Here is a 24068-nt window from a genome sequence, read left to right on the forward strand (position 1 = left end):
GCCCTTTAGAGATGTCCTATAGCATTCAGAGGGCCTTTGAGGTTATCTGGATGTAATTTTAACTGCGCAAAAAGCGCTAAAATAGGCCCCTCCCACTCATACTACAACAGTGGAAAGCCTCAGGAAACTGTTTCTAGTCAAAATTTAAGCCAGCCATGTGGAAAAAACTAGGCCCCAATAAAGTTTTAACACCAAAGCATATATAAAAACGATTTAACATGCCAGCAAACGTTTTATATTGCAATATCATAAGGGTATTACCCCTGGGAGTAAGCATGATACCAGTCGTTATTAAATCACTGTATTCAGGCTTAATTTACATTAATCCGGTATCAGCAGCATTTTCTAGTGTTTTCCATGTCTAGAAAAAATTATAACTGCACATACCTGATAGCAGAATAAACTGCACGCCATTCTCTCGCTGAAGTTACCTCATCTGTGAGAACAGCAATGGATCTTAGTTACAACCTGCTAAGATTATAGAAACCTCAGGCAGATTCTTCTTCTATTTACTGCCTGAGATAAAATAGCACAACTCCGGTACTATTTAAAATAACAAACTTTTGATTGAACAAAATAAACTAGCTATATTTAACCACTCTCTCTTACGACCTCCTTGCTTGTTGAGAGTTGCAAGAGAATGACTGGGTATGACAGTTAGGGGAGGAGCTATATTACAGCTCTGCTATGGGTGTCCTCTTGCAACTTCCTGTTGGGAATGAGAATATCCCATAAGTAATGGATGATCCGTGGACTGGATACACCTTACAAGAGAAATACTTTTAATTTGCATAGGAGTGAGATACCACCAAGTAAGAATTTTATAATTGATTTCTTAAAATCTTGTAGAAGGAGATTTTCTAAAGCTCTTTATTATGTGTTTCTCCCTCCCGATCTCACAGTTCCATCTGTCAACATAGTTGGGGTAGCTTTGAGTCAATGGGGCCGAATTATCAAGGTCTGAGCTTGATGCCCCTGTTTCCGCACGAGCCTTCAGGCTCTAAAGAACGCTGCTCCATAACTTGTCTGTTGCTTCTGAGGCTGCGGTCTTCAATCCGCTTGATCCTATATGATCAGGCTGATTGACACCCACTGCTAGTGGCCGATTGGCTGCGAATCTGCAGGGGACGGCATTGCACAAGCAGTTCACCAGAACTGCTTGTGCAGTAATAAATGCCGACAGCGTATGCTGTTGGCATTTATCGACGTGCGGCGGACATTATACGCTACATTGTATCATGTCCATCTGCATATGTGTCAAGTAATATTCATCTTGCTTAAGATAAAGTGTGACGGATTGGGGATTCAACTAAACAAATCTGTATGAATGGTGCCATAGGTGTAGTGAGAGGCTCTCTATGGGGAGGGTGGTGTTTGTAAGTAGGGTAGTTATTGTGTGCTTTAATAAGAGGATCATGTAATGTTGCTTCATCAAGCCGCCATAAAAAGTGACGCAGTGGGGTTGAGGACCATAAATAGAAGAGTTATTGGACCATGATATAGGATGAATATCTGATCTATAGCTAGTGAAAGACTATTATGGTCTAAAAACCAATAGTCGGACTCGATACAAGAATAGGATTGGTAAGGGTTTGAGAAAAAGGTGTAGTGGGATGATGTAATCCCATAATACACTCAATCTAACTAATATTTATATGTAATTAGTAAAGGCTTTGTTTATTGTTTTTGGGAGTTCCAACATCTTTGGTACCATTTCTGACTTGAACTATGACCCCTCAACCATTTTGACACAGTTTGTATACTTTTCTTTTTTTTAAATGAATTTGTGAACTTTTTAGTTTTTTGTTTTTTTTTCAATATTTTTTATTGAGGATTGAATATGACATATACCATCTTCATACAGTTACAAATGTACAAAATCAAAAACAAAGTAGATTATGTCAAACTTATCATACATAAGCAAAAATGATCAAATAGGTGTACACAATGTGAGTCTAATGCGCATTTTATAAATCCTCAGTTTTAATATAAAACTAGCTGATATCCCTTTATATGGCAAACCTTAACTGTGGGCGATTAACCCGTATTTAAAAAATAATGACCGCTCTTGGACCACAGGCCACTTTAAGAAATTGGGACGGGGATTATGAGGGATACTAAGTTAAAGGGCCACCTTTGGACCCATTTGCTAAGGATTAAATGGCACAATAATAAGGAAGCCATCATTATTAAGATTCTAGAAGAAGCAGCTAAGGCTGAGTGCAGATACAAACATCATTAAGGATAGTAAACAGCACCAAATAGCCACAGGAGACCATCTTGTTGGACAACTATTGGCACAAACAGACTAGAGCATATGGCTTTTCCAAATCTATGTGTATATAAATCCCTTTAGTAGCAGTGGGGAGTATGGATAATCTGAGTATCGTTCAAGCTTACTTCTGGGCCATTGTCTACTCATATTAGATAATTAAAATATATTTGTGGCATGCTGCTCCGGCAGCAGGCAGCTCACCACCAAAATGAAATGAGTTAGAGCGACCCTACGAGAAGATTTACCCACAATGTAAGTCAATCAGGGGCCTAATATTAGATAGAGTGTGATCGTGGCTCAAGCTTTTAACTGCTGCAGTTTTTCTATCATCATGTAATAAAACAGAACAACGATGAAATGCCAGAAGGTGCGGTATATTATCTGACTCAATTAGAGGGGACATGTTGAAGTGGTGAAGGTCTAACTAACAACGTAATAGGCTATATGTTAAATTAACCTGCAGTAGTCCAATGAAAACATACATTAAAAGAAAAAAAAGGGAAAGCATTATACATAGTACCTAGTATAGTCAATTTGACAGTTTGATTATAAAGCGGCAATCTCACATGTGGATACTTAATAATCTATGTGGGTGCAACAAGCACCCGGCAACTTGAGCATGAGTTAATAGGTGTAGTCATGAACTGTAGGAGCAAGAGTCATTTAATTCAATAACTATGGGAAAGAAGAGTCCAAGCCCTGATAAAAACAGATAACACAGGTGTTAGGAGAGTCTAAAAAAGGGCACAAGCAAACACAGGGAACAAGTGCGTGGCATAAGATGTTTAGCAGCTTCAATTCTAAGAGGCTTGAGCAACATTGAGGAGCAGAGTGATAAAAATGTTCCATAGCTGTTAATTATGTCTCAGACACATAGTTGTCATATAAAAACAGCTGTTTAGTTCACATTCCGCCTCGATCTAACAGATATATCATTTAGTGGTAATAAATGTTCACTACAACATTATTTTAGGTTTGTAATCCTAGTCCGAAGGTATGGGTTAGCCCCCATCTCCAATTTAACCCACTCCCTGCCGATCATCCTGGGGAACACTCACTTGGTTGGGGGATCCTAAATGTAGAAATAATGTAAAAATAAAATAAAAGATGAAGAAATGAACAGCAGCCAATCAGCATCAGCAGTGCTGAGGTCATGAACTCTTTTACTGTGATCTCTTGAGATTTGACTTAACTCTCATGAGATTTCATTGTTACACTGAATAGGGAAATAACATGAGAGTGCACGAGGCTCATCCTTTCAGCTGTCCCGGGACAGACATACTGATATGCTGCTTAGAAATCCATTACAATGGGATGTGGCTACTGAAGAACTTTTGAGGTAAAATATCTTTCTTTTTTACATAGAGGTGTTCAGGAGATATTTTCTAGTCAGCTTTTTACAGCTATGCTGCATCACTTTCAAGTGTTTAAACATTTGGGTATTATGGCCCTTTAAGGAAGTAAATACAAATATTAGGATTACTCTTATTCTTATGAAAAGAACAAAAAGTTTTGGTATGACCCAGCTTCTACTGTAATTCCAGTAGGCGGCTAGCTACAGATAGCCCTCATGTAATTTCATTTCAAGTGTTAAATAACTGTCCATTTTTTTTAAAGGTATATAAGGAGCAAAAAAGAGAAAATAAAATATGAATATTAAGTATACAATATTTTGCACCTTAATATTATCAGTGTTACGGAAAAATAAAAACAATTCATATACATTTTACCTGATCATAACACTATTATCACGTCTTACATTAACTGAAATCTGTCTTTTAAGCCAAAACAAACCCTCATAAATCCAGAATCTATCACGTCAAATATAACAATTCATTCATATCCTACATTCCAAAGAATCAGTTAAAGAAAGAACAGGAAAAAGAGAAAAAAAGGGATAAACATACTATAAATAATGTTTATGAAGTCATATTTCTGCCAGCTCGATGGATATTGCACTTGCAATTCACATCGCAATGCTTAAAGGGATAGGAAAGTCAAAATTAAACTTGCATGATTCAGATAGAGCGTGTCATTTTAAGACACTTTTAGTATCCCTTGTTAAAATATGAATACGCACATATCATACACTAGTGGGAGCTGCTGCTAATTGGTGCCTGCACACATTTGTCTCTTGTGATTGGCTAAATAGATATTTTCAGCTTCCTGTCAGTAGTGCAATGCTGTCCCTTCAGCAATGGATAACAAGAGAATGAAGAAAATTTGATAATAGAATTAAATTAGATAGTTGTTTAAAATTGTATGTTCTATCTGAATCATAAATGAAAATGTTGGGGTTTACTATCCCTTTAAAGTGATGGTAAACTTGCTTATACTCACCTGAAGTATCATGAAGTGCTCTCCATATTACTTTAATTGTGTTAAAGTACCTGCATGACTTCTTTCTGCATCTTTTTATGTTGTTTATCTAACACTCCCCCACCTGCCCCCCTTCTTGCTCAGTTTTTTTTCTTGCATCCAATCAAAAGCATTGCCGTATGGCTTGCTATTTTCTTTGTAGATCTCAATACGCATGTGTATTATTAGCCTTCTTTGTGATATGTGAAATAATACATTTCATACATAAGTCAATTTAAAATTGCTAGTTTACAGATAGGGAATGATTTCTCGCTTTCAGCGTGGCTTCCTATGGAGCAGAAAGTAAACAAAGAATCTCATGATTCTCTTCTCTGTTTACTTTCCAGACAGGACACAGAAGCTTTTGCGCATGCGCTGTTGCTTTTAGTCTCGGAAGCACACATATGCTAAAATATGTAGAGCAGGTAGGACTGCTGTACACATAGTGACATGTAGAGCGGGCGGATCTGCTTTACACGTCAGTATGCTTAATGCTCAACACAGTCGTTGAGGAAGTAGAGGTACGCTTGAAGAAAGACAGGAGATAATTTATAAAATCTCAAAATGTAAATCATTATATAGAAAAAAATTATGTGGTTTGTAATATTCTAATATTAGCTATCGTTTGATGTATTGCACTCATAATATTGTTTACCATCACTTTAAAAAAACAGAATACTGGAAAGGATAAATTATTCTTATTTGAGAGTCCAATGTTAGGGTTTTAAAGACCCCACCCTATTTATTTAAAAAAAAAAAAAAAAAAATTCTGAGAGACTAAAGGGATCACATTGATCCATAATCAATTACATCCTCATTCCCTTAATCAGTTCCTCCAAACTTGGCGAGTTTTTGGAATTTCGAATTTGTAAAATTAGGTTTTGCCCTAATAATATCATATTAATTACCTCTGCATATTCAATTTCAGGAGACTTGCTAAAAAAATGTATTCTTTATTGAGAAGTTTCAGGTTTGATTCTTTCCAGGCTGTCGAGAAAGTAGATCTTTCTACCTTAATCAACGTGTTCTCAATATCCACTAAAACTCCCTAGTAGATAAACCAAAAGAGTTAGATAAATTCTCAAAAGCTTTAATCGTCCCTAAATCATCGTCAATGATTTGAGATAAATATTTGAATCCTTTAGACTGCCATTATCTATATATTGCCTATCTAAGGTTAGGCTCAAATTTAGGATTCCCTATAATGGTTAAGAAATTTAAAATATAAGGATTAAATTGTAATTTTAGGACTATTTGTTGCCCAGCTTTTATAATGTTAATGACTATCAATCTAGATTGTATCTCCTTTGGTAATTCTTTCTTGGAGATATGTAAAATTGCTTTTTATACTTCTTCAAGCTTATAAATAAAACATAATTGGACTCTGTTAGCCATGTCCGTTAAAGGGATATGAAACACAATTTTTTTCTTTCATAATTTAGAAACATAGAAAATCATCGCCCCCAAAAGTCGGCGACGCCAATATTTGCGCGGGTTTGGTATCCTATATACGGCGTAACCTAGAAGTTACGCGCGTATATTTCTGCCGTCGCCCGTAGTTTTTTGGGCCATAGGCAGGTATACCAAACTCGCGCAGTTTGGTATCCAATATACAGCGTAAGGACTTCTTACTCCATTTTCACCTCGCCACAAAAAGCAGCCGTAAGAAGCCTTACGCTGACTATTGGAGCCCCGTAACTCCCTAAACTGGCTGCTAAAATAAACCTAACACCTAACGCATGCGCAATGTCTATCTCCCTGTCAACCGCGATCTGCTAAAATAAACCTAACACCTAACGCATGCGCAATGTCTATCTCCCTGTCAACCGCGATCTGCTAAAATAAACCTAACACCTAACGCATGCGCAATGTCTATCTCCCTGTCAACCGCGATCTGCTAAAATAAACCTAACACCTAACGCATGCGCAATGTCTATCTCCCTGTCAACCGCGATCTGCTAAAATAAACCTAACACCTAACGCATGCGCAATGTCTATCTCCCTGTCAACCGCGATCTGCTAAAATAAACCTAACACCTAACGCATGCGCAATGTCTATCTCCCTGTCAACCGCGATCTGCTAAAATAAACCTAACACCTAACGCATGCGCAATGTCTATCTCCCTGTCAACCGCGATCCCCCGCCGCAATCCATAATAAAGTATTTAACCCCTAAACCGTCGCCATCTACATAAACTAACCCCCTACTGTGAGCCCCTAAAACCGCCACCATCTAACTGATCTATCCCCTAATGTGAACCCCTTACACCGCCGCCATCTATATTAAAATTATTAACCCCTAATTTAATCTACCTACCCCGCCGCCAGCTATATTATCTATATTAACCCTAAGTATATTATAGTTACTATAGTTATTACATTATATATATTAACTATATTAACCCTAATTATATTAGGGTTAATATAGTTAATATAGTTACTATAGTATTTATATAAACTATATTAACTCTATCTAACCCTAACACCCCTAACTAAATTCTTATTAAATAAATCTAATTCATATTATAAACTAAAATATTCCTATTTAAATCTAAATACTTACCTATAAAATAAACCATAAGATAACTACAATGTAATTAATAATTACATTATAGCTATGTTAGGGTTTATATTTATTTTACAGGTAAATTGTTAATTATTTTAACTAGGTATAATAGCTATTAAATAGTTATTACCTATTTAATAGCTACCTAGTTAAAATAATTACCTAATTACCTGTAAAATAAATCCTAACCTAAGTTACAAATACACCTACACTATCAATAAATTAAAGAAACTACAAATATCTATCTAAAAATACAATTAAATAAACTAAACTAAATTACAAAAAAAACAAACACTAAATTACAAAAAATAAAAAAAAGATTACAAGATGTTTAAGCTAATTACACCTATTCTAAGCCCCCTAATAAAATAATAAACCCCCAAAATAAAAAAAATTCCCTTCCCTATTCTAAATTAAAAAAAAGTTCAAAGCTCTTTTACCTTACCAGCCCTTAAAAGGGCCTTTTGTGGGGGGCATGCCCCAAAGAAAACTGCTCTTTTGCCTGCAAAAAAAAACACAATACCACCCCCCAACATTACAACCCACCACCCACATACCCCTAATCTAACCCAAACCCCCCTTAAATAAACCTAACACTACCCCCCTGAAGATCTCCCTACCTTGTATTCACCCCGCTGGGCAGAACTCCTCATTCGATCCGGGCGATGTCTTCCAGCAAGCGGCAGTGAAGTCTTCTTCCATCCGGGTGATGTCTTGAAGCAAGCGGCAGAGAGTCTTCTTCCATCGGCGATGTCTTCAAGCAAATCGGCATCTTCAATCTTCTTTGTTCACTCCTCCGCCGCGGAGCATCCATCCGGCACGACGACTTCCCGACGAATGAGGTTCCTTTAAATGACGTCATCCAAGATGGCGTCCGTCGAATTCCGATTGGCTGATAGGATTCTATCAGCCAATCGGAATTAAGGTAGAAAAATCTGATTGGCTGATTGAATCAGCCAATCAGATTCAAGTTCAATCTGATTGGCTGATTGGTTCAGCCAATCAGATTGAACTTGAATAGATATTTGTAGTTTATTTAATTTATTGATAGTGTAGGTGTATTTGTAACTTAGGTTAGGATTTATTTTACAGGTAATTGGGTAATTATTTTAACTAGGTAGCTATTAAATAGTTAATAACTATTTAATAGCTATTATACCTAGTTAAAATAATTAACAATTTACCTGTAAAATAAATATAAACCCTAACATAGCTATAATGTAATTATTAATTACATTGTAGCTATCTTAAGGTTTATTTTATAGGTAAGTATTTAGATTTAAATAGGAATATTTTAATTAATAATATTAATATTAGATTTATTTTAATAAGAGTTTAGTTAGGATGTTAGAGTTAGATAGGGTTATTATACTTAATATATATATAATATAATAACGATATTAACTATATTAACCCTAATATAATTAGGGTTAATATAGTTAATATATATAATATAATAACTATATTAACTATATTAACCCTAATATAATTAGGGTTAATATAGTTGATATAGCTGGCGGCGGTGTAGGGGGATTAGATTAGGGGTTAATACATTTATTATAGGTGGCCGCCGTGTAGGGGGATGTAGATTGTAGGCAAAAGAGCAGTTTACTTTGTGACAAAGCCCCGCCAAAAGCCCTTTTAAGGGCTGGCAAAAGAGCTGTTACTTTGGGGCAATGCCACGCAAAAAGCCCTTTTCAGGGCTATTTGTAGGGTTAGACGTAGGTTTAGTGGTAGGGATAGTTTAGTATTTTAGGGGTTAAATAATTTAATATAGATGGCGGCGGGGTAGGGGGATTAGATTAGGGGTTAATAATTTTAAAATAGCAGCGGGGTAGGGGCTCACTTTAGGGGGTAGGTAAGGTAGATGGCGGCGGTGTTAGGGGCTCACTTTAGGGGGTTATAGATTTAATATAGCTGGCGGCGGTTTAGGGGTTAATAACTTTATTAGGCAGCGGCGGGCTCCGGGAGCGGCGGTTTAGGGGTTAATACATATTTTATTGTTAGGCTAGTGAGGGGGGATAGCGGATAGAGGGTTAGACGTGTCAGGCTATGTTAGGGAGGCGTGTTAGACAGTGCAGGTGATTTAGACTTTAGTCAGGTTTTGTAGGCGCCGGCAGTTTCTAACGTGCCGCAAGTCACTGGCGACGCCAGAAATTTGTACTTGCGCAGATTTCTGGACATCGCTGGTTTGTCAGACTTACGGCACGTTAGCATCTGACGGCGACATATATGGGATAGCTCGAGTTGCGAGCTGAAACTGCGGGCGACGCGGGTTCCCTCGCTTGCGCCGCAAACTACGATCTATATCGGATCGCGCCCCTAATCTCTATCTAAATCATGAAAGAATTTTTTTTGTGTTTCATGTTCCTTTAATCATGACAGCATAAACTTAAGGAAGTAAATAGAAATATAAGGATTACTCATATTCTTACGAAATGAACAAAAAAAATTTGGTATGACAAAGCATTTGTTATAATTCCAGTAGGCGACTAACTACAGATAACCCTCATGTCATTTCATTTAAAGGGACAGTAAAGTCAAGATAAACTTTCATGATTCAGATAGGTCATGCAGTTTTAAATAACTGTCCATTTTACTTCTATTATATCATTTGCATCATACTTTTGGTATCTTTTGTTGAAAAGCATACACCTAGGTAGGCTAACAGCAGCAATGTACTACTGGGAGTTGATAGCTGCTGTTTGGTGGCCACACATATATGGCTCTTGTCATTGGCTCACCAGATGTGTTCAGTTAGCTCCCAGTAATGCATTGATGCTCCTTCCACAAAGGACACCAAGAGAATGAAGCACATTTGATAATATAAGTACATTGGAAAGATGTTTAAAAATATATGCTCTTTCTGAATCAGGAAAGAAAAATTTGGGGTTTAATGTCCCTTTAAAAATTCACTTTACAATAATTAAAAATAACAACCATAACAGCACTGACAGCATACACCCAAAAGTGGAACATAAGAAAATTACATATTGTGCTTTATATGGACTCTCACTTTGAAAGGATAAATTACCAGCAATATATAATTATCTGAAACTGTGTAAGACACTATTAAGAATTTTTTTTTTACAAAGTAATTGAAGAGACTTTGCACTTAACTGTGGCAATAATTCAACATTTAGGCCTAGATTACAAGTGAAGTGCAAAAATGTTAATATGTGCGTGAGCAAAATACATACTGCTTCCATTTTTGCACTAGTATTACAAGTCCAAAGTTGTTTTTTATAATTCGAGTGCTAGTCTATTACACGCTAACATGGCTGTTCAAAAGCGTAAGTGCATAATAGACTAGTATGGACCCACGCCGTAAAATTCATGTCAGGTAATTCTTGAACGCTAAGCCGATGGATCGAAAAAGATTCAAAACAAAGTAATAGAGTTCTTTATTTATTTATATGTGTGCTTTACTATATCAATGAAACTTAAAGGGACACTGAACCTAATTTTTTTCTTTTGTGATTCAGATAGAGCATGACATTTTAAACAACTTTCTAATTTACTCCTATTATCAAATTTTCTTCATTCTCTTTGTATTTTTATTTGAAATGCAAGAATGTAAGTTTAGATGCCGGCCCATTTTTGGTGGGTTGTTCTAGCTGATTGGTGGATAAATTCATCCACCAATAAAAAAGTGCTGTCCAGAGGTCTGAACAACAAAAAAAAGCTTAGATGCCTTCTTTTTCAAATAAAGATAGCAAGAGAACGAAGAAATATTGATAATAGGAGTACATTAGAAAGTTGCTTAAAATGTCATGCTCTATCTGATTCACGAAAGAAAAAAATTGGGTTCAGTGTCCCTTTAAGCATAAAACACTTCATACATACATACTTATACATACTTAAATGGATATGAAACCCAATTTTTTTCTTTCATGACTCAGATAGAGCATGCAATTTTAAGCAACATTCTAATTTACTCCTATTATCAATTTTTCTTTGTTCTCTTGGTATGCTTTGTTTGAATGAGCAGCATTGCACTATTGGATGCTGACTGAACACATGAGTGAGCCAATAACAATCGGTATATATATGCAGCCACCAATCGGCAGCTAGAACCTAGGTTCTTTGCTGCGCCTGAGCTTTCATAGATAAACCTTTCAGCAAAGAATAACAAGAGAAGGAAGCAAATTAACTTATAGAAATAAGTTGTAAAATTGTATGCTCTGTCTGAATCATGAAAAAAAAATTGTGTTTCATGTGCCTTTAAACATACATATAATTATTATTGTTAATTTACGAAGCGCTAACATATTACACAGCTCTGTAACTAAATAAAAAAATTGGGGAGTACAATAATCAGAAGGCGTTTACATAAATCATAAAGGGCAGAGGGCCCTGCCTGTGAGTCACTGCAAGCTTTAAACCATCTTTACATAAGATGATTAACATGACAGGTGGACTCATGAGATTACGTTCTAAAGGAAGTACTTGGGGGAGTTGAGGGAGAGGGAACAGAAGCAGAAGCAGAAGTGACAACTTATGGTAAATAATATGGCATCCCTGAACAGATATGTTTTTAACCCCTTAGCCCAATGTGACGTATATATACATTGTGCGTACCGCACAACATATATATATATATATAAATATACATCAGAGCTGCAGGAAACTCCAGCAGTCTTGGCTGTTACGTTCCAGGTATCTGTTTTTATATGGAACCGTAGAGGGATCGGTGCTCCGGTTCCATATGAAGGCAGATGCCAGATCGCTACAGACCTTGACACTGGATGTGTCATGTCTGTAACAATCATCTGCTGGTTCTGGCAGGAGATGTGGGAGGGAATCCAGGAGGCGGGTGGGCGGTCCAGCAGTGGAGGGAGTGGGAGGGCCCTACAATACAGGAAAAAAAAAAATAAGGGAGAGAGAGGATAGGGGAGCTACGCTAAAAAAAAATGTGGGATGCAGGTGTAGGGGGTCCCTAACTAATGATCGCGGGAGCGGGGAGGTGGGTGGACCACTACACTACAGAAAATTAAAAATAAACATATATATATATATATATATATATATAATGGCATTTTATAGGTACTGGCAGACAGCTCCCAGTACCTAAGATGGCAGACAATAGTTGGGGGGGGGGGTTAGAGACCTGTTTGGGAGGGATCAGGGCGGTTGGAGGGTAAGGGGAGATCCTACACTGCAGAAAAAAAATAATTAGAAAAAAAGTGCCTTAAAACTTAAAGGGATACTAAACCCAATTTTTTTTTTCTTTCATGATTCAGATAGAGCACACAATTTTAAGCAACTTTCTAATTTACTCCTATTATCATTTTTTCTTCATTCTCTTGCTATCTTTATTTGAAAAAGCAGGAATATAAGCTTAAAAGCTTCAGCACCTGGGTTGCAATTGCTAATTGGTGGCTAAAAGTAGCTACCAATCAGTAAGCGCTACCCAGGTGCTGAACCAAAAATGGACTGGATCCTAACCTTACATTTCTGTTTTTTCAAATAAAGAAAATGTAGAAAAAATGATAATAGGAGTAAATTAGAAAGTTGCTTAAAATGCATGGTCTATCTGATTTGTGAAAGAAAAGAATTGGGTTTAGTATCCCTTTAATATTGTCAGACTGTCTGCCAGTATGGATTAACCCCTTCGCTGCCAGGAATAATAGAAGTGTGGTGCGCAGCTGCAGTTAGCAGTCTTCTAATTACTAAAAACCATGCATGTCATGCATGTCTGCTATTTGTGAACAAAGGGGATCCCAGAGAAGCTTTTACAATTATTTGTGCCACGATTGCACAAGCAGTATGTAAATAATTTCAGTGAAAAGTTTGTGAAAAAGTTAATTTCTTTTATATGATCGCATTAGATGGTGAAATGGTGGCATGAAATATACCAAAATGGGCCTAGATCAGTTCCTTGGGTTGTCTACTTTAAAAAAATATATAGTTTTGAGGTAAATAGAAAAAAAAATATTTCTGTTTAAATTGAGTGATAGCAAAAATGATTAAAAAAAATCTTCAGTAGTGAAGGGGTTAAAGGGACACTCAAATCGAAATAAAATTTTATGATTCAGAAAGAGCATGCATTTTTAAGACACCTTCCAATTTACTTCCATTATCAAATTTTGCAGTATTTTGATATAATACACAATTTCCTAGGGAACAAGGTACTGCAGAGTATGTGCACAAGCTCACAGGTTATATGTGTACTAGTCTGTGATTGGCTGATGTCTGTCATTTGATACAGGGGGCTGGAAAATGGGAGGTAAAATAAATATGTCAGAAAAAAAATCTACTGCTTATTTGAAATTCAGAGTAGATGTTAAATCATTGCCTTTTTATTAAGCACTTGTTAATTATGCAATTCTACTGCACTGAGCGGTACTTTAAAGGGATAGTCTAGTCAAAATTAAACTCTCATGATTCAGATAGAGCATGAGATTTTAAGCAACTTTATAATTTACTCCTATTATCAAAATTTCTTCGTTCTCTTTGTATCTTTATTTGAAAAAGCAAGAATGTAAGCTTAAGAGCCGGCCCATTTTTGGTTCAGCACCTGGGTAGCGCATGCTGATTGGTGTAAAAATGTAGCTATCCAATAAGCAAGCGCTACCCAGGTGCTGAACCAAAAATGGGCTGGCTCCTAAACTTACATTCCAGCTTTGTTTAAATAAAGATACCAAGAGAACGAAGAAAAATTGATAATAGGAGTAAATTAGAAAGTTGTGTAAACGTGCATGCTCTATCTGAATCATGAAAGTTTAATTTTGACTAGACAATCCCTTTAAGGAACACTTGAAGATTTGGAGACTAGAGGCAAGTCTGACTGAGTGAGGCAAGGAGTTCCATATGATAGGTGCAGTTCTGAAAAAGCCTGGCAGATGAGAGTGTGAGGAAATAATGGGAGATAAAGAGAGAAGTAGGTCATGGGCAAAGCTGAGCAGGCGTGTTGGGGAGTATTTGCAGACAAGGGCAGAAATATATGAGGGTGCAGTGTTGGTGAGGGCTTTATTTGTCAGGGAACCCATTTGGAATTTTATTCTTGAAGCTAAGGGAAGCCAGTGGAATTACTGGCAGAGAGGTGCAGCAGATGTTGAACGATGTGTAAGGAAGATGAGCCTGGCAGAGACATTCATTAAAGGGACACTAAACCCAATTTTTTTTCTTTCGTGATTCAGATAGAGCATGCAATTTTAAGCAACTTTCTAATTTACTCCTATTATCAAATTTTCTTTATTCTCTTGGTATCTTTATTTGAAATGCAAGAATGTAAGTTTAGATGCTGGCCCATTTTTGGTGAACAACCTAGGTTGTCCTTGCTGATTGGTGGATAAATTCATCCACCAATCAAAAACTGCTGTCCAGAGTACTGAACAAAGAAAAAAGCTTAGATGCCTTCTTTTTCAAATAAAGATAGCAAGAGAACGAAGAAAAATTGATAATAGGAGTAAATTAGAAAGTTGCTTAAAATTGCAAGCTCTATCTGAATCACAAAAGAAAAGAAAAAAATGGGTTCAGTGTCCCTTTACGGGTTGCAGTGGGGACAGGCTGTAGCTTGGGAGATGAGAGAGTAGAGAATTGCATTAGTCAAGACAGTAAATAGTGAGTGGATAAGAATCTTAGTTGTGTCTTGAGTGAGGAAGTAATGTGTTTTAGAGATATTTTTAAGATGGAAGTGGTAGGAGTCAGCTAAGGATTTAATATGGGGGTGGGCAAAAGAAAGACCCCAAGGAAGATGGCCTTAAGGGTAGAAGTAATGACAGAGTTTTGCTTTAATCTCTTTATTCAATACAAATACAAAGAGAGAAAATACTGTTTGTTTGTTTATTACAAAAATACATATCACAAGATACACAGATAATATTTAGCATATCATGCAAACAAATGACCTACTAACTGCTTTATAGTTAAACTAAATAAAAGGAAAACAAAGAGAAAAGGGGAAGAGAGGAGGAAAAGTGGGGAGAGAGACTGACAGATAAAAAAAAATAAGGGTTAGATTACAAGTGGTGCGCTAACAGTTGCGTGCAAGCAAAAAAAGGGTTTAATGCGGCTCTTTGCTTGCGTCAGAAGTAGCACACGTTTTACAGGTTGAAATTAAACGTTTGCTTCAGCGCAATTGAATTTAACGCACGTCAGGATATCATGACTTCAGTACTCTGGCTAAAGGGACAGCCTACAATATAATTTTTATTGTTTTAAAAGATAATCTCTTTATTACCTGTTCCCCAGTTTTGCATAACCAACACGGTTATATTAACCCCTTAATGACCAGACCATTTTTCAATTTTCTTACCCTTAATGACAATGGCTATTTTTACATTTCTGCACTGTTTGCGTTTAGCTGTAATTTTCTTCTTACTTCATTTACTGTACCCACACATATTATATACCGTTTTTCTCGTCATTAAATGGACTTTCTAAAGATACCATTATTTTCATCATATCTTATAATTTACTATAAAAAAATATAAAATATGAGGAAAAAATGGAAAAAAAACACTTTTTCTAACTTTTACCCCCAAAATCTGTTACACATCTACAACCACCAAAATACACCCATTCTAAATAGTTTCTAAATGTTGTCCCAAGTTTAGAAATACCCAATGTTTACACGTGCTTTGCTTTTTTTGTAAGTTATAGGGCCATAAATACAAGTAGCACTTTGCTATTTCCAAACCACTTTTTTTCAAAATTAGCGCTAGTTACATTGGAACGCTGATATCTTTCAGGAATCCCTGAATATCCCTTGACATGTATATATTTTTTTTAGTAGACATCCCAAAGTATTGATCTAGGCCCATTTTGGTATATTTCATGCCACCATTTCACCGCCAAATGCGATCAAATAAAAAAAATTGTTGACTTTTTCACAATTTTTTTCACTAACTTTAGGTTTCTCGCTGAATTTATTTACAAACAACTTGTGCAATTATGGCATAAATGGTTGTAAATACTTCTCTGGTATCCCCTTTGTTCAGAAATAGCAGACCTATATGGATTTGGCGTTGCTTTTTGGTAATTAGAAGGCCGCTAAATGCCGCTGCACACCACACGTGTATTATGCCCAGCCATGAAGGGGTTAATTAGGGAGCTTGTAGGGAGCTTTTAGGTTTAATTTTAGCTTTAGTGTAGTGTAGTAGACAACCCAAATTATTGATATAGGCCCATTTTGGTATATTTCATGCCACCATTTCACTGCCAAATACGATCAAATAAAAAAAAAACTTAAATTTTTCACAATTTTAGGTTTCTCACTGAAATTATTTACAAACAGCTTGTGCAATTATGGCACAAATGGTTGTAAATGCTTCTCTGGGATCCCCTTTGTTCAGAAATAGCAGACATATATGGCTTTGGTGTTGCTTTTTGGTAATAATAAGGCCGTTAAATACTGCTGCGCACCACACTTTTAATATGCCCAGCAGTTAAGGGGTTAATTAGGTAGCTTGTGGGGTTAATTTTTAGCTTTAGTGTAGAGATCAGCCTCCCACCTGACACATCCCACCCCCTGACCCCCCTCAAACAGCTCTCTTCCCTCCCCACCTCACAATTGTCACCGCCATCTTAAGTACTGGCAGAAAGTCTGCCAGTACTGAAATAAAAATATTTTTTTTATTTTTTTTATTTTTTGGCATAAAGTCTGCAGTGATAGATCCCCCCTTACCCCACAACCTCCCTGATCCCCCCATACATCTTTCTAACCCTCCCCCTCTGTCTATATGCCGCCATCTTGGGTACTGGCAGCTGTCTGCCCCCCAAAATAGTTTTTTTTTAACTTTTTTAATATAAAATATATGTTTGCTGTAGTGTAGCTGGCCCCCCTAAATAATCTTCAACCCTCCCCCTCCCAGATCCCTTATTAAAGAACAAAGATGCCACTGCATCTAGATCGATCTTTTTTTTTTTAAGTGGGCTGTAAATTTTGCGTGACCCCCCGCCCCCACCGGCCGCAACCGCCGCACCGGCAGCAAATACATAGAAAGCACGATCGGTTAGTAAATCAAACAATGAGGTTATACTAGGTAAAAGCAGCACCCACCCAGCCACTAATTTGTACACATACATAGCCGATGCAGATGGGGCCACAGAGTGGCCCTTTCTGCATCGGTATGTAAAATGGGGGATTGTAGTGATGCCTCAATATTGAGGCATCACTACAATCCCTTGTAAGCAGCTGGAAGCGATCATGATCGCTACCAGCACTTCAGACAACAGAGGACATACCAGGTACGTCAACTGTCATTAAGGGAAGTTTTTTCTATGACGTACCTGGTACGTCCTCTGTCATTAAGGGGTTAATATACTTTTTACCTCTGTGATTGCCTTGTATATAAGCATCTTCTGACAGCCCCCTGATCACATGACTTTTTATTTATTATCTACTAGTCCTAAAGCCCGTTCACACGGGCCATTTTTTGCAGGGTACAGCGGTCCCACCCCTTGCGCTCTCTCCCTGCCCCTCTCTTTTGCTTTCTCTCCCCCTCTCTTTTGAGATCTCTCTCCCCCCTCTCTTTTGAGATCTCTCTCCCCCCTCTCTTTTGTGCTCTCTCTCCCCTCTCTTTTGCGCTTTCTCCCCCCCTCTCTTTTGCTTTCTCTCCCCCTCTCTTTTGAGATCTCTCTCCCCCCTCTCTTTTGAGATCTCTCTCACCCCTCTCTTTTGTGCTCTCTCTCACCCCTCTCTTTTGCGCTCTCTCTCCCTCCTCTCTTTTGCGCTCTCTCTCTCCCCTGTCTCTCTCCCCTCTCTCTCTCTCTCTCTCTCTCCCCCCTCTCTCTCCCCTCTCTCTCTCTCCCCTCTATCTCTCTCCCCTCTATCTCTCTCTCTCTCCCCTCTATCTCTCTCTCTCTCTCCCCTCTCTATCTCTCTCTCTCCCCTCTATCTCTCTCTCCCATCTCTCTCTCCCCTCTATCTCTCTCTCTCTCCCCTCTATCTCTCTCTCTCTCCCCCTCTATCTCTCTCTCCCCCCTCTATCTCTCTCTCTCTCTCTCTCTCCCCTCTATCTCTCTCTCTCCCCCCCCCCTCTCTCTCCCCCCTCTCTCTCTCTCACCCCTCTCTTTTGCGCTCTCTCTCTCCCTCCTCTCTTTTGCGCTCTCTCTCTCCCCTGTCTCTCTCCCCCCTCTCTCTCTCTCTCTCTCCCCCCTCTCTCTCCACTCTCTCTCTCCCCCCTCTCTCTCCCCTCTATCTCTCTCTCTCTCCCCTCTCTATCTCTCTCTCTCCCCTCTCTCTCTCTCCCCTCTATCTCTCTCCCCTCTATCTCTCTCTCTCTCCCCTCTATCTCTCTCTCTCTCTCCCCTCTCTATCTCTCTCTCTCCCCTCTATCTCTCTCTCCCATCTCTCTCTCCCCTCTATCTCTCTCTCTCTCCCCTCTATCTCTCTCTCTCTCTCCCCCTCTATCTCTCTCTCCCCCCTCTATCTCTCTCTCTCTCTCTCTCTCTCTCTCTCTCCCCTCTATCTCTCTCTCTCCCCCCCCCCTCTCTCTCCCCCCTCTCTCTCCCCTCTATCTCTCTCTCTCTCCCCTATATCTCTCTCCCCCTCCCCTCTCTCTCTTTCTCCCCTCTCTCTCTTTCTCCCCTCTCTCTCTTTCTCCCTTCTCTCTCCTCTCTCTCTCTCTCCCCCCTCTCTCTCTCCCTCCCCCTATCTCCCCTTCTCTCTCTCTCCCTCCTCTCTCACTCCCCCTCCCCTCTCTCTCTCCCTCCCCCTCCCCTCTCTCACTCCCCCTCCCCTCCCCTCTCACTCCCCCTCCCCTCTCTCACTCCCCCTCCCCTCTCTCACTCCCCCTCCCCTCTCTCTCTCTCCATCTCCCCTCTCTCTCTCTCCCCCTCCCCTCTGTCTCCCCCTCCCCTCTCTCTCTCACTCCCCCTCTCTCTCTCCCTCCCCTCTCTCCCTCCCCTCTCTCTCTCCCCTCTCTCTCTCTCCTCCTCCCCCCCTCTCTCTCTCCTCCCCTCTCTCTCTCTCCTCCCCCTCTCTCTCTCTCCTCCCCCTCTCTTTCTCTTCCCCCCCTCTCTTTTGATCTCTCTGTCCCCTTTCTTTTGCTCTCCCTCCCCCTCTCTTTTGCTGTCTCTCCCCCTCTCTTTTGCTCCCTCTCTTGTGCTCTCTTTATCTCCCCTCTTGATCTCTCTCTCCCCTCTTGATCTCTCTCTCACCTTTCTTATCTTTTCCCTACCCCCTCTCTCCCCTCTTTTGAGCTGTTTTGAGCTCTCAGACTGCACAACCTTTCATGGCCCGTCTGGCCCCGCCCCTTCACGCTCGACCACGCCCCTCACAACCCTTGCGCTTGGTCACGCCCCCTTCACGCTCGGCCACGCCCTTGGCCACGCCCCCGGCCACGCACGCTTCTGCTCGCACTGCAGAGCAGAGATTTAGGGACTCTCAAAGGCCAGGTGTGTTTGTCCTCGTGCTGTGCTGTCTACTGCGCATGACAGCTTCGGACAAACACACTTGGCCTTTTATTATATAGGATTGACTTGCATTTTAGCCAATTAGTGCTTTGTTGTGCAGACTGTTAAATAACTCAACGGGAGTGAGCACAATGTTATCTATATGGCCCACATTAACTAGCCGTCTCCTGTTATGAAAAGTAATTAAAAAATGATGTGATAAGAGGCTGTCTTTAGTGGCTTAGAAACAGGCAGAAATGTAGAGGTTTAAATGTTATAAAGTATATTAATATAACAATGTTGGTTGTGCAAAGCTGGGTAATGGGTAATAAAGGTATTATCTATCTTTTTAAACAATAACAATTTTAGTGTAGACTGAATTCGTCTGGCAGACTCCCCTCAGCAGAACCAAAGCTCTCGTCACAGTGATGCTCGTATCAGCATATAAGTTGATAGTAGACACAACAGGAGCATATATGTTGATTTCATAATAAAAGGATTTATTAAATAACGAGGCGGTAGCAAAAAGCCCTATCCATTATCTGATTGGTTGTGCATCCGGTGACCTCACAGAGACACGGATCATTCAGATCATGCATCAATGGCCGAGGGCAGATACGCTCCAGAAAGTTCTGTTCTAATCAGAACATTTTAAAGGTTCTTGGACAGAATGTGTGTGTGAAGGATATTCTGACAGACAAATATCCGTCAGATAACAGTCCGGTCTGTCCGAGAACCTTTAAAAGCACATAGTGGGGGATGGGACCCATGGTTAGGTTTCCAGAGGTGGTTGCGGCGCCTGAGGCTCTAATGAGAACAGAACTCTCTGGAGCGTATTTGCCCTCGGCCGTTAATGAATGATCAGATTGGCCCGTGTCTCTGTGAGGTCACCGGATGCTCAACCAATCGGATAATGGATAGGGTTTATCGCTACCGCCTAGTATTAAATAAATGTTTTTAATAAATGCTTTTATTGTATTTAATTTTTTTTTCCACTTTGTTCCACTGTTATAATCTAGGTCAACATGTTCATTTCAGTATGAAGCTAAAACTAGCTAAAACTAATGCATGGGATTTTGTACTAAACAAAGATAATGAACACAGCAGTAGAAAAAGTATTCATTAATTAGCAATGAATCCATTTGAAAGAACAGATTAGGTGAAGTAGGTATAATTCCGCTGCTTTGACTTAGATATGCAAACATGCAGATAATTAAATTAGATATGCCTGCTCAGCATATGGGCATTTGACAATATGAATTTATAATATTGATGATAGGATGTTTTAACAAGGTACAGTACTTATAAATTAACATTTTAAAGGTATGTTACAAATTAGAACTCTTGTTTCAATATAGAATTGCTCTTTGCTTTCTATATTTATGTTATCAGTGAGCATTTTCAATCACTGTGCACACTTTATAAATAAAGATACAAAAGCTTAAATTAGTATAAAAATAAATAGTAAAATGTTGTATTAAAGAGAAATAAATATCCCCAGTTTATTAAAGCTTATATTAAAGGGACATTAAACAAATGTTAGATAGAATGATGAATTCAAAGAAAAGATTTGTCTGAAAATAACACGTAGATGTATTTCTTTAAAGTTTCATTAGCCGCTTAAATAGTGACAAAATAAGATTAACATTTTAGTGTCTATAAACAATGAGAGCGCTGCTGTAACCAATTAGGGACAGTTATAAATAGGTCACTAGAGTGTGCAACCAATGACTGTGTGGAATATAACAGTGTTCTGCACTTCCATTTCTAACAGGAACTGAAAAGCTCACAATTTTAGAATGGAATTACACGAAAAGGGGACAAAATAAATAATGAAAGTATATTGCAGAATATATATATATATATATGATTCATCATTTTATATTACTATGTCAAAGTGTTTTACTTTGTATTACTAGGAATCTGATCCTATGGTAAAAGTGAGGGCATCGTGGTCTGACCATGAACACATTCTGACTCTCGAATCCCTGATTCTTTTCTATGTCCATGAGTCTGTAAAAATTAATCTAATCTAGAATAGTTGTGGGGTTTCAAGAAACATATGGGTGACATGCATGCCAAATATCATAAACATTATGTTGCATAATTGTTTCTCTTAATTTAGTTGCAGTATTGACCGGGTAAGCATGGATCTGCCTATAATTTTTAACTTTCTTCTATATGTCACCAAGGGGGGGGGGGCATGTCCGGGCGGCTCCGTACTTGAAAAAGATAACCGCCAATTATCTAAAGCTTTAACAAGAATTTTCTTCAAGAAAAGCCAGCAAAGTATGTGTAAATAATTGCTACACTAAATGATACCTGCATACTGGATTTACACACTAGTCGGAACCTTGTCTGGACAGTTAGATGACGAGGTGGCGGCCAAACTTCTCAGACCTCTAACACCCCCCCCCAATCATCCAGGTAGAGCAGTTTAAAAGAAAACTGCGTACACTGTGCTACTTCTCGATATACATTACTGAACACCTGATCTCTGTAATACCGGGGCAAATATTTCCTGATAAATCAGTGGAGGTGGGTCCCACCATGGAGGAATCTGTTGAGGCCTGGGGCCTAATATTCAAGCTCTACTGACTAAACACTTCCAGAGCCTTGAGAAACATATACGTGGGGTGTTAGTTCGAGTAAACCTGGCAAGTGCTGGGCAAACACACCATAACCAGATGTCCACAGCGGAAACGACTACAATCCCTGGTGTAGCTACACCTCAAGAAGGCTTCATACTACCTACCCAAACAGCTGTATCCCCAGCTACCACACAGCAGATGTTGCACCTACCTCCATGTGGGGAGCGGTGAGCTAAGGCGGCTGGAGACGAGGTCAGAGAGAAGAAAGATTTTATCCTACACAGCAACACGCTGGCGACAGTCAAAATACCATTGATGAGTCACCTTTGAATTCAACAGCACCATACTGCACAGGGAAAAGATGAGCTAAAGAAAGAGCTACCGTCCATTAAGCCAGCAAGCAATTATAGCAACGCTTCTGAACACACAAATCCTAAAGAGACGATCGCATATACAGCTGATTCCTGGAGCCCTTTTGAATGTCTGACCTCTGGGAACACTATTTACTCCCAAAACTTTTGGAACAATTCATCCCCGGTGAGCCTTGTGTTATGTCTGGGACGCTCTGGTGTTGGCTAAAAAGAAGAGGCCCAAACCACTTTTACGGTTGCACTACATGTTCATATTGTTTGGTTTGGACTGTACAGTGGCTAGCCTAACCAGGAACTTAACTTAAATGCATCTTACTTTTTCTTGTGTTATATAATACTACACGCATATGACTAAAATCTTAGCAATTTGCTAATAGTTTATTAATAGTTTAAGAAGAGAAAGGGGTTTTCCTATTGTAAAAAAGTTTCAGCTATAACACCTATATGGAGTGTGGTATAAACAAAACATAATTATTTCTTAAGTAGGACATTGACTGAACTCCTGCTAGACTTAAGTATGTATATTGGCTGTGGCCTGGAGTGTACAGAACCTAGTTTAACCAGGAATGTGAAGTAAGTGTATCTCACTAGTTAATATGTTATACACTATTAGTCTCATGGGACCAAGTATTAGCAGTCTGTTAACAATTTATTTAATATGCTAAATGGGTACTTTTATTGTAACAAATGATACATTTTCAGCTATTACACCTCCATGGAATATGGTATAAACTAAATAGAATTGTATCTTAAGCAGGGCATTGATAGAGCTCACGATAGTCATAAGTATACATATTGGCTGTGGTTTGGATTGTATAGAGCCTAGTTTACCTAGGAATTTGAAGTAAGTGTATCTCACTATTTAATTTGTTTTATACTATTAGTCTAATGGGACCAAGTTTTAGCAGTCTGTTAACAATTAATTTAATATGTTTTATTGTAAAAGATAGCTCATTTTCAGTCAATCCACTTCCAGGGAGTAGTGTAGGAACAAAGCATGAATATGTCTTAAGCAGGGCATAGATAGACCTTAACTGAGGCTTCTATTGTATAGTGCCTAGCTTAACCAGGATTTTAAAGTAAGTGTTTCTCACTATTTACTATGTTATATAATGTTAGTCTCATGGGACAAAGTTTTAGCAGTCTGTTAACAGTTTATTAATAGCTTAAGAAGCAAATGGGTTCTTCCTCTTATTGTAAAAAAAAACCCCAGAGCATTCCCAGCTACTGAACCTCCAGGGAGTACTGTGTGAACAAATTATAATATCTGCCCATTCCACATGGGGTTTCCCCATCCCAATATCAGCTGCATCTACCTTTCATAACAACCACTACTAGCGAAGATGAACCATACTTATACTCTCTACTCATCTATACGCTCCCTCTAGGTTAACGCTCTCCTAGCTCTAGAGGTATCCCTATAGCAATGTTAACTTATCCCCACATTGTCTGCGGCCAAGGCAACGGGGCATGTTACATTAGGAAATATACCGGCAACAATAGACTAAACCATAAATGGGGCATAAATAGATTCCTGATAGACATAATTACGTATATTAGTTGCC

This window comes from Bombina bombina, chromosome 4 (assembly GCF_027579735.1).
Source record: "Bombina bombina isolate aBomBom1 chromosome 4, aBomBom1.pri, whole genome shotgun sequence".
NCBI classification, from domain to species: domain Eukaryota; kingdom Metazoa; phylum Chordata; class Amphibia; order Anura; family Bombinatoridae; genus Bombina; species Bombina bombina.